Raw genomic sequence first — 12,952 nt, 5'->3', positions numbered from 1 at the left:
CAGATTTTCTCGATATTATCATGAAGTCAATGACACTTTCCCTTCCTCTGCCCAAATAAGTAGGGTACTGTATTTGGGGGCTGCTAACCAGGGTATCAACAAAAGGCAAATCGTGTACCATGATGATAGCATTTAAGGCGTCACCCTGCGGGCTATGTGTAAAGTGTGTCAGTGGTTGACCCTTGGTGTCCAATAGCACGCACACTCGGTGTGGACTGTGCCGACATAAAGTTCAATTAAAGTCTCCCACCCAATAAATACACAGGGGCTGCCACTTCCCCTCAATCTTATCAATTTCATCCTTAAGGGTGACAATGATATCACAGCTGTTTTGGTCAAAGATGTTGTAATACCAATTAATCAATAACGTCTTGGCCTGGAGCAGGTAAGATATCAAAATAAGTTGGTACCAAGGAGACTCAATAATGGTCTCTGCCTTAATAGCCCCATTTTTGACAGAAATCAGTGTCGCCAACCCTCCTTTTGCCCTCCCTGCTGGTGAAGCGGTTGCATGAACATTAAAAGAACAATAACCGTCTAACTCAATATTCTCCCTATACCATGTTTCTTGCACACAAATAATATCAAAGGCCTTGACATACTCTAACCACACTGCATCCTCTAATTTCGTGCGGATACCTGCAATATTCCAGGAAAGAATTCTGAAGGAGCGGGCTTTGTGGGCCCTTATCGCTGGATCCTCCAGGTTAATAATAATGGCAAACCTGCCAGGCCTGAAGTCCAAATCAAGACCCTTCGATCCAAATCAAGCCCCTTCGCTCCAGAAGGTATGATAGATAAGTCTACCCCGGTCTCAATTTCATATGTGTTCATTTAGGTGGTGGATGTTTTGTGAGAAGAATGGTCCCAGCAATTTTCAGCCAAACCTATTCCCTATTAATCTATCCACTGCGTGAGGGTCTCTCCCAATTAACCTACATATTGTTACTGTCTTATCAGGACTACTTGGGTCGAAGGGTAGTCAGTTAATGTCTGTTAGGCCAGAGAGTACCTCAAAGCAGTTAGAGTGAAGCCATGTGGGGGGCTGGGAGAGGGGGTGTCTATTCAAGGATCGCTGGTGAGGCTGTAGGCTCGTAGAAGCCCCCTGATTGTAAGGATAAAAGAAGCCCAGGGGGCGAGCTATATCTGCTCCAAAGGGGAGTCTCTAAGATGGCGCAGAGCCAAGTCAGCGCACATCCTATCGTTAAAATTCAGTACCATACAATCGCCTTCTCTGTTTTTAGGTGTTTTTCCCAGCCAACTCACCCGCCTTGCCATCATGATGTGATTATACCAGTTTATCTTGGACTGGATTTTACTAGTACACCAATGGGCAGATTTATTAATGAGGCTCTGGTAACTTTCATGGTGTCCTGGTGGGGGATATGGGACCCCTGTCAAAATCATGGTGTAGGGTGTGCACTTTGGGGGAAGGTTTAATATGGTGTCATCACCCTGCCTACTTGGCATACCAGGGGCAAGACCGGTTAGGGGCTTTTTCCCCTTCAATAGACGCACACCGCTATACCTATCTGGTCTTAGAGAAAAGGTAGCCCCTCGATCACCATTTGGGGTCCCCTCATGGACGGGGGCTGTAACTACTGGCACCGTTGGATGGTTAGTGCGGTTATCCATATCCGGGGGAAATTCTGGTGGATTAATCGCATTGCGTATGATTATGGGCCCATTCCCACCCTTGGGAGCAGTAAGGGAAACATTATCTCCTCTTTCTCCAGAGCCATTAGCTAAAACACACCTTCCACTTTGCTTACTGTACTTGGGATCAACAATAATTGACCAAGCTGCTCCTCTATATGAGCCAGATGGGACAAAATAGGCTCCAGGGAGTCCAACACTATTTTACCAATTCGGGCTGTCACCGTGTCCATTCCAGTCTGAGACCTGGCAGACCCTTCTCCCCCACGGGGATTTTGCTTCGTTCTCTTGACCCTTGGCAGATGGTCCATTGCACGGTTGCCAGTCCCAATCAGGTTAGTGCGCTTCCTTTTTCCCCAGCCGTACTCTGGTCCCCCATAGATGTACGTATTGTGGCTTCCACACCCTTTGGCTCTCCGCCTGACGCGCCCTGGCTCAGGATAATAATGGTAGGTGAAAGTGGGGGTGGGGGTTGCGCCAACGAGACAGGGGACATAGCAGGTGTTGTTAAATTGGGAACCTCTGTGGGCGTGGGAGTGACAGGCTGAACAGACTGAGTTTTCGTAACAGCAGATGGGGGAAGTGGGGCTAATGAAAGTCTGAGCTCGGCTAGTTCAATTTCTTTATTAAAGCCCCACGGCCTTCTGTATTAAGCCATCTAAGGTAGCATTTGTATTTTTAACAGCGGGCATGGGTTTCTTCCTCCCCATCTCAAAGAAGTACTTGGCTCCGCATAGAACAGAATGTAAAGGCAAGTGAGAGAATATTATTTCTTTAACAAACCGTCCCCCCTCCTTCCTTGAATATTTTCTGGCGCCTCAACTGATGGGGCCAAGAGGGGTGGCCCGGCCTCTTCCGGCCGTGGACTGGCACAGACGGGCCCGCCCTGGGCCCAGGCTTCGCCTGGACGCGGCACGGGCATGCCCGGATGCGTCCCGCGGGCTGGCGGCAGGTGTTGGCGGCTCACGGGAGCTGTGAGATGATTAAATGCGCCTTGGGCAAAACTGCTAGCAGCACCACCTGGCGGACGTCACTCTGGGGCTTGCAGTCCCCCTCCTTTGCTGGTGGATGGTGTTGGCGGCTCCCGCGCTGAGGGAGCAGCAAGATGATTAAATACGCATCCCCGGTGCGGGGAAACTGCTGGTGGCGCCACCTGGCGCAGGTCACTCTGGGGCTTGCAGTCCCCCTCCTTTGCTGGCGGCTGGCGTTGGTGGTTTTATTTATTTTATTAAGAGCTATTTTTTAACCTGGTGTGGAATTCTTTTGTGTGGTGTTTTCATTGTATTACTGTTTGAAGTGTTGCACAAATACTTTACACACTGCCTCTAAGTTAAGCCTGACTGGTCTGTGCCAAGCTACCAGAGGGTTGAGCACAGGGTTTGCCTGCTTCTTACCTTGACTAGGATTGTGGTTTATCACTTGACTAGGGCTCATACCCCAGTCAACCCACAACCCAATTTCGAACACGTACTAATTTCTATGTTCAGGTGCTCCTTTACTGTATCTCCAGTACTCACATGCGAGAGTCCAGTTTAATAATGCTGTTACTGCATGATGAGCCTGCCACCGCAGATTTTTATTTTACCTTAGCATCTCAATTCATGTTTTTCACGAATTTCATGTTATATATCGAAATGTTACAGTATGCACATTCTAATATCTTCCAAATGGAGTTTGGAGTATCAGCTGCGAAATACCTCCATAATGAGTGGTGGGTTCTCAATCTGTTGGAGTCAGATTGGCCGCAGCCCTCACCTGCAAAGCTTTCATTGATATCCTTGCGGGTAGGATGTGTACCCCTGACCTGGGGGAACGTTTTTTAGATCATTTTCAATGCTGATTGTTTCAAGACGAGTTGTCTTAAGAGACATAAGGGGAACGAATAGTTGAGAAGCTTCTATTCCTGGTGTCTAATTAACTACTGTGTGCCATTAATCTGTAAGATCTTTTCCCTAGCTGAAATCTATGGATCTATGCACTTCTCAATTTCTTTGCTTTTGTTCTGTCAGCCTGTATCCTCATTATTTTCTTTTTAATCTAAAATGTCAATCTAAATACAGCTTTTGTTTCACAAGGTCTAATGCACTGTTAATCAAGTGACCAGTTCTACCTTGGTGCAATCTCTTGAGAACTCGTTAGCTTGGTTATTTCACTAGGCGTAGTTACACTCTCGTGGACGACTTGGCCATGGATGATGCTTGAACCGTCACAAGCTATTAAAGTTCTCTTTTAAAGAAAAATTGTCAAGTCAGTTGTGTTGCTCAGTCTTTATGATGTACTAATTCTTAAGTTCAGGGTAGCTCCTTCAATATACTTTGCACTGCAGCACTATGACTGTCTACCAACTCTGCTTTCTATTCAAAGGCCTTTGTAGTTTTACACCACTACGTTGCTTCCTCTCCTCTTTGGGACTAACCTTGTTAAATCTTCTTTGTGTTTTTCAGGTCTCTACTTGGGTGAGGACTCTTCAGGACATCAGGAAGATCCAGAAGCAGATCCCAGGATCTTGGGACTCACCTGCCGGTAAGTGCCACGAGCTACAGTTAGGGTTTCGTCTTTGAAACACTTTACGGCAAAGAACAAGTTGTGGTATAACTCAGATTTATAGGGGCCTCGTCCAAGATAGCAGCTGAGCATTGTTGGATCTTGCAAGATCTTGCAACTGTTCCCGTGAGACCTCCAGCAAATTCACTACATTTTTTAAAACTCTTGTCTCAGTCCACAGCCCTAAGGAAAAAGGCACATATAAGCCATATGCAAAAGCCTAATCTAGGATAGCAAATCTGCAGTAGCAGAATCAAGTGTTAACATTATACCTAGGGACAGAGTTTAAATTACGCAACTTGTGAAATAGCACAGTTAGTGTGATTCGTTCTAAAGTGCTAGAGCTGTACTTGACAGAATCTCTACTCCATCTTCATCAAGAAGTCCTAGAATCATGTGCCTAGATTCATATTCTATCAACTTAAATGGCGGTGTTCTGTCTATGTATTCCCTAACCTCTAAAATGTTAAGTCGATGGTTATGGTATCCTCCAGAGGTTTTATTTCTTACTTGTTTGATGAGCAAATTATGAACAACAGCCAACTGTGTGTATACCTCAGCTTTGCTGCCCAAGATTGACTGCCGATTGACCAAAGATGCATGTACCTTGTTTTCTAGGTCCAACAGAAATGAGAAAGCAAAGGTCAGTTTTTAGATTTAACAGCTGCCAGCAAACTAGTCCAGTCTGGTCTACTGAAACCAAATGACAGTCTGATGAAATCTTGCCATGTATTTGTGCTTGACATTTGCTGCTATCTGGATTTCTTAGGAATAATATCTATACGCAACTACGGCCCGTGCCGGTGTAGCCTAGGGCATTGCCCTTAACTGTTGGCCAATAGTTGTAACTCAAGGTGAATGACTCCATAGTATGTTTGACAGCAGCATGCACACTGCCCATGCTATTCCCACCTGCCTGCAAGAGATCCCAACTAACATATTGAATTGAAGATCAATATCTTCATAGATGATGAACAGCTCTAGTAAGAGTCTGGAAAAGATGGTAGGAATATCCACGTTTAGGCCATAAATAGAGCAAATAGTTATGTAAGGCCCAGCTTGTCCTTAATCTGTGATTACACAATGACCTTTGTCAACTGGCTTGGGATGTTGGTACATCCATGTGTTCCTCTAGTCAGGAATGCACCTCTTATATTACGGACATTTTGCGTGGTAGCAACAACTACATGGTAACCCAGGTGTTGTAAACGTGCGGCTTATGAATAAGATATGTCTTGCCTTCAATGTTGTCAAATTTTCTCAAACTTGACGACTTTGAAGAATAAGTTAATTCCATTCGCCCTGTATGTCATAGTCCAAATGTGACTTTGCCTCACTTCATGAACTGTCTACATCATGGGTGGTTAGTAAATAGTATCATTTACTGAGATTCCAATTTTAGCCTGCCCCCCCAACTACCCTCACAACCTTCCCACCCCACGCCCATCCTACTCAAGGCTTAAAACTCAGGCCCAATTCCTTTCTAACCCATAGCAGAAATCACCCATAACCTGTCTGCCTATTCAACTGCGTTCAGGGGTTGAAACTTCCACTACTCGACATCACCGAACCGCTACCCAAAGCATGCGTCTAAAGAAGGGGTGAGAGAGTTAAGAAAGTAGTACTTCTTCCTAAACAATGATCAACATGAGCAACCTGTGTCTAGCACTTCCGGTACATCCTAAAGCTGCTAAATATTTTACTAACCTGTAACAATCCATGATGTCAATTCCATCCCCCCGCCCCAAAATTTAGTAGAAAACACATGGTGCTGCCTAGTGTTTAGAACACCATACGTTTTTTAATTTTTGCGTTTGTGTAGATATGTAGCAACATGTTATGTGGATGTGTGCATTCAAACCCCATGCGTATTGGCATTTTCATTGCTGGTTATTATTGTATTTATCCAATTAAAAAAACTAAGGATAATCAGTGTTCATTAAAAGATGGTACATGCCAGGCATGTCCTAAAAAGAGTCACCCAGGGCAACGTTACGTTTTTGAGACAAGATGATGTTGAACAGAGTGCTTTTGGAATAGACACTGTCCATAACCCTTCCATTCAGAGGTTCACTTGATGGTGCAGCAGCCCAATGGCATGTAATGGCAAGTAGTACCACAGTAACTGAGCAGCAGAGACATGTCTTATTATCTATCTGTGAAACCTCTCTAGTGTGTGAGTGCTGTAGGCTATGACTATAAACATTCCTGTGTAAAGAAAAAAAAACTATAAGTTTTTATATCCAGATTGACAGCCAGAAATATAAATTAGGCAGCGAAATGCATGTGTTTTCTCAACACAATGAGCTGCTGGAGTACCTGCCACCGCTTGACGTGATGTGATAAAAGCAGGTGTATTTTTCAGCGACAGGTGAGAAATTGGCTAGGATCTTATTTGCAGCCACTGATTCAACAGAACTAAAAATGTCTTGTTAGGTAATAAACAGCACGGAACATGTTGCGGCACAGACCAAGTCACATATTGGAGAAAGCACAGTGACAACGGGATCTGAGGTCACTGTGGTTCAGATTGCTATTTCAGCAATTGTACTCCTCAAAAACACTCTGTACAAACCCTGTCTCCAGCTCTCAATGTTTTTTATTAGAGTTAGCTCAAGATTTCCTTATGTCTGTTGAGTTACTATGTGAATATTTAAATTTGCATAAAGCACTGGTCTAAGGGCAGGAACGTGACTCACCAAAATGCCAGAGATAGCGGAAGTGGCATCGCACACCCTTTGACCTCAATCTCAGTGACATCAGAAGAAATGTCACTGTGTGAACTGTGACCCTGAATCTTTCCAGGAAGTGATGTCACAAGGCTTAAACCCTGATGATATTAATCCAGATGATATGACTGTGATTCACTTTGTTGGAGTCCCATTTTAATTATATCATTAATATAACAACACAATGCAGATAAACCTTTTATTGTACATGCGACTTATATTTTAATTACTGTGCTGACATAATATGCCCAGAGAGCATTATGCATTTCTCTTTGTGTGCATGAAGCTTTTTGTGTTCTTTTTAAGAAGAGGATGTTGTGCCACAATACACAGAACAATACTGGGAACTTAATTTATTTACATAACAAAATATCATGATGTAATGGTTCCACTAGAGTATCCCCGAATGAGAAATGTATTGATAAATCAAAGGGAGAGGCAACATTAAAAAACAAAAACGAAAGAATAGTAGTTACGTTCACCTGAATTAATTGATAGTGACCATGGCCTATTCACAAAACTAAATTAATGTGTAAATATGTAAGTTTCCAAGTGGATTTACCTTCCTGATGCCTGCAAGGAATTCACAAAGAGATTCCTGGCAGAGGTAAGACTCCATTCGATTGTTTAAAAACAGTCATAAAAGCACATGGCATCAATAATATAATACAATACATAAAATGATAAAATAGCAATACATTCAGTTAACAGTAAGAAAATGGGGCAGAAAGGGGGGTGAGCTAAATGGACAACATCTGCAAGTATCATTTCACATGTAATTTCAGTAGATCATACTTTTCCTGACGGACACAGATTGCAAAATAAAGGTCGCTGTAAAAAAGCATACATCCGGTTCGTCAAGTGCAAAAAGAAGGCTCATCGCAGATCTGACATTAAACACTGAATATTTTTTAAAGAGGGGTTTAAGATAGGCAATTCGGAGATATAAATACAGGGGGCAAAGAAGCAGAAAGTGCTCAGTGCTCTGCTTCGATGTCCCATCACAAGGACAGGGCATTACCGTGTAATTATTAATCAACGGAAAGGCCACTAAAATGTGGGCAATACCTAGACGTAGTCTGGTAAGGACAAACTGATGAGATTGTTTGGTGACCACTTTTAGGTACTTGGCGAAACCTAAACTTGCCTTGTTAAGGGAATAATAAAATTGGTGAGTAGCCAACGTGCAAGTTATGTCTCTACGCACTTTGGATTTAATCCCCAAGTAAATACGTTTTAGATCCTTTTTTGAGGAATCTACAGCCCTGGCATGGTCCACCAAAACATTCATATCGAATATCTCTCTATAGGATAAGATCACGTAATTAAGCCATGGGATCTGGTTATATTTATCCAAACGGAGGCAATCTTGGATAATTTTCCTAGTGAAACCAGTTTCCTCCTTAGCCCAAATCGATCTCCAGGTCATTAGTGGGCCTAACCCCGTAAGGTCCGTCAGATATTCCAGCCCAACCTCAAGGTGGGACAGTCCAGTAGAGGCTGACGTTGGGAGACAAAGAAGCCTCTTTAAAAAGCTATTTTCCTCCACCTGGAGGTCTCCATGGCGACAATGACCCCAAACCCCTGATCCATAGAGGGCCACAGAAACACATCTAAGGCGGTAAATGTGCAACATATCACAAGGACGCCGGCTTCCGAATTTTGAGGCAAATTTAAAAACACCAGAAATGGCTTTGCCCATCTTGGCCATAACGTTACGAATCTCCTGTGCCCACATGCCATTACTACTAAAAGTGATGCCTAAATAGCAAAATGTATCCACCACTTGTATCTTTTGGTCCACAAACTGGAAAGATCTCAGGTTTTTTTTTTTTTTTTCCTCCCCTGGATAAAACTGAAAAAACTATCCATTAGTCTCTGCAGACCCACTGGAGTTCTAGATAATAAAACAGCATCGTCTGCGTAGAGCAAAACAGGAATGGCTTGGCCCTCGGCTTGAGGTGCATCAGCGGAGACCAATCTCAATTCTGAATCCATGTCATTAATAAAAAGAGAAAAGAGCAGTGGGGCAAGGACGCAGCCTTGTCTGATACCAGATTTGACCTCGATATCATCAGTGCATTCACCCGCTTGGCCATAACGAATCCTGGCCGATAGTTTACTATATAATCTGGCCAGAAAAGAAATAATTGCAGGTAAGACTCTTAACAGGTGCAGAGACTTCCGCAATGAACGAACAGCTCCCGACAGCCATGAATCTTACCCAAAAGGTAGAACTGAGAGGGTTAAAAGACATGGTTTAACCTTAGAAGGCCTATTCACAAACATGTATTTGATTGTATGGGTAGATTTACAACCAAATAAACCTTGCCTATGTCTGCAAAACATTCAGAACTATGTTCCTGACAAGAGTAAACCCATTTACGAGTGTGGAGATCTCTGCCATGAATGAGGAATTCTTGGCACCCATATATCCTCCACAAGAGGTGGAAACGTGGGTGTTCATGGGAATTCCAAGGTGTGGTTAGCCTGGGAAATTAGTGAATGGCCATAACATCATATCAGGAAAAATATTTTCTTTGTGGAAGAGAAAATAATGAATGTGCATTTCTAATGGTGGTCCATCTCTCACTCTGAATAGTTCTCTACCATGAAGAACTTCTCACAGCGGGAACAGAAAGTCACATGACTTTCCAGGAATCCACGGGGAAATCTGAGCCTGTCACTTCTTTCAGTGCAAATTCCTGGAAATGTTATGAATTCCAAAATGTAGTAAAAGTACTCTGAGATATAAAGGTAAACGTTCTACTTTTTTGTGAATTGGCATCTTAGAGAACACAAATGAGATAAAACTGAACCTAAACAAGTAGATTTACAAATGCATTTCTGAATAGTACAAAAACCTACATTAGCCCTTACCCTAAACACTAACTTGGAACAGGAATTTTATGAGCGGTTGAATGCACCATGCCCCGTCCACATGCCACCCGCCTCCATCATGAATCATACTTTCCATTACTCTAATCCTAATCCAAAAACACTGACATTACTTAAAACTATGCCTTGGTTCAACTCTATCTCTTACCCTATCATAGCCCTAACACTTTCATCTAACCCAAACCCTATCTGAACACATTAGCTTACATCATACCTTACTCTTTAACTTATTCCATCCCTCACCCCTAAATATAACAACCCTAACACTAATCTTCCCACTAAGCCAGTCCCCATCCCCAACCCTATCCCATGCATTTTTTCACTACATTCCTAGACTAGTTTCCACTTAATTGTAGTCTACTTTTCTAACTAGGTGCGTATCTGTCTCTACTGTTTTGTTACTCAACCTTTTGAATTCTAATTTATTACTGCAATCCACATAGGATGATGTTAATAGTTCACAGATGGAGTTTCTAACACTGTTAAAGGCATACTAAAAAAACAAAATGAAGAGCAAGGCAAAGTAAAGTGAGATTTCATTAAGGGTTCTGCAGTTTACTTTAAGACATCTTTGTTGAGGTCTCTTTTTATCATAAGTTGGAAAATTTAAACCCATTTCATTTTTTGTCACTTGGATATGTGTCTTATTTCTCAAACCACTTAACTTCCATTTGCCTATGTTACATAAATGTATTTGAAGATGCAATGTGTTCTTTCCTCGTAAGTTCTGCACGGCCGGTGTTCTGCATTATAAACCAACACGATAATGTTAAAACTTTAAATTAGATTGAGATGTTAAAGTTTGTATCAGATTTTTGAAGGCACAACTCGGAATTCTTTTGTTAAATGGAGATGTCATACGGTTTAACATGAACAGTTTAAAAAAATCAATGTACAGTGGTGGAGATAAAGGAGTGACATACAAAAGTGATAAGCATTGTAAAGATCTGACACCCGCTTTAAAGTCATAAAATACTCACTTTCCCCGAATGTGCTGCAATATATGTAGGCATATATTAATTGAATGAAAAACTTATCTAATCAACGTTGACTGCTAGAACTAGGTCTCTAATGGCTACAACAAAAGATTGCGCAATGCACTCGGGGCATATTTACAATCCCCTATCTCCACAGGAGCGTCACTTATTTTTACGCTCTGGTGGCATAACACCATATACTATATTTACAAGGTGGCGCTAAGCCCCTTAGCGTGGCTTAACACCACTTTGAAAATTTGCCCCTTTCCCCTGCAGTCCTCTATAGCAAAGGGGTGCGTGCAATGGGTGCTGATGTGGGCGTTCCACCGCAACACCCATTGCTTTTTGACGCTGTCCCAGATTTGCAAGGCTGAGGCAGCGCCAAAAACTAATGCCATGGAATACCAGGCCATAGAATGGCAATATGGGTAAAATTATTAATTTCTTCTTGTTTTTCACTCTTTCCATGTGTGAGCAGCACACATAGAAAGAGAAAATCGCCATTATTGACTGTTGTCCCTTCCTGCACATAAACTATGGTCCCTGCAGCGCAGGCACCCTTGCAATATGGCAGCAGGGTGCCTGCGCGGGTGCTAGGCATCTTTATTTGCACCAGCGGTGGGGGAAACGCAGTTGCGAACAGTATTCTTGTGAATACGGCGCATTACTGCGTTTTAAAAATGTCGAAGCACGGAGCTGCCCAATTTGGCGCAGCTCCGAGCTGCAACATTTTATTTAAAATATGCCACTCAATCTCTTATTTACACTTTTGACACTTTATGGCAGGTATTGGAACTTACCTTACACTACTACACTAAAATGAGGCAATTTCTTGGTTGTGGTCATGGTTGCACAGCTCATCAATCTTAACAACACATCAATCAAGGTTTTAACAGTGATTGATTTTTTGTCTAAATTATAATCCCTAATGTAGACAATTGTTAATATACATTGAAGAAACATAGAAAGTAATAGAAAGATGAAGGGTTTTGCAGACGATAGGGAGCAGGGTCATGAAGGACGGTGCAATAAGAGACAGTGTCATGAGAAGAATGTGTCATGGGGAAGACAGTTACTGATGGTTTTTGTATGAAGTGGCAGTATATATACCACCCCACCAGACTTGTGCAAGTGCTCGTAAATGTTGTTTGACTTATGACTCCCCCACCCAAACCTTGACAAATGCAAACCTGAAAACAGCATAGTAGATAATGTAGCTGTCACATGCACCGGGGCCTCCATGGCAATCCTGACCCTGGAATACTTCACTATACCTGTGAAATCTTTCAGATTTTCTTCTGTTAGGGTCAGTCAAGGGTTTAAATAATTTAAACCTGAGCTCATATCCTGGTAGCTATGGCACAAAGAAGATAGGGTTAGCTTAGAGAAAATGTCTAAAGCATTTGGAAGTGCTAAGACAGTTAAAAAGTCAAAGACACAGCACAATAAAAAGTTCACCCCATTTACAAAAATAGAGAAAAAAATATCAAGCAAAAAGACACCAGATGACAAAAGTCCACTAAGGGGAACCACTGATATGAATTTTTAAAGAATTAAATTAAAATAGTGCTAATGATACTCTATAGTTGTGGTATACCAGGATGAAGGTGCAATTTCAGCCTGACCATGATGGAGCCTGGATCGAGTGCTCCTAGTTGATTTGTCCCGATGAAAGTCTGGCAGTCAAAAAGTTTGAAAAACTTTCCAAGTCCCACATCAGAAAGGTACTTTGCCACTTTTTGAAGAAAAAGCATTGAAATTTCTTGTAGGTCCCAATGCAGAATAGACTTAGTCACTTTTTGAAACCGGTCGCAGCTGAAACTAAAAGTTACTGCGGAACAGAATGCTGGATTCTTGAAATATGTTGGTGTCACTGAAACTCTGGAGCATTTGAAATTACTCACCAAACATTTTTTATGTTCCAACACGTAATGGGACTTTCAGGAAAATGCCTCTATTTGCATGATCACCTCCATGTTGGTTTAGGACCGATGATGCTAGCTTTATGACTCTGAGACTCTACTAACAAGGCTCCAAAGCATGTGCTCTGATCCGTAACACATGAAAAAATAGGGTATACTCCTAATTGCCATATTTAACTTATCTATAAGTCCCAAGTATTTGGTACAAAATATACACAAGGCTGGT

At 42.3% G+C, this 12,952-nt stretch overlaps 1 protein-coding gene across 1 annotated transcript in view; it reads left to right on the top strand.

Annotated features, from left to right (window-relative positions):
• Positions 1-12,952, top strand: part of B3GALT1 (beta-1,3-galactosyltransferase 1) — a 1,403,455-nt gene that overhangs the window by 1,205,962 nt on the left and 184,541 nt on the right. Inside the window, exon 9 of the mRNA XM_085645381.1 lies at positions 4,101-4,179. The gene's annotated coding sequence lies outside the window, so the exon portion shown is untranslated. The remainder of the gene's footprint in view (positions 1-4,100; positions 4,180-12,952) is intronic.

This window comes from Triturus cristatus, chromosome 3_1 (assembly GCF_964204655.1).
Source record: "Triturus cristatus chromosome 3_1, aTriCri1.1, whole genome shotgun sequence".
Classification (NCBI taxonomy): Eukaryota; Metazoa; Chordata; class Amphibia; order Caudata; family Salamandridae; genus Triturus; species Triturus cristatus.
This window is presented reverse-complemented; position numbering and strand designations above follow the sequence as displayed.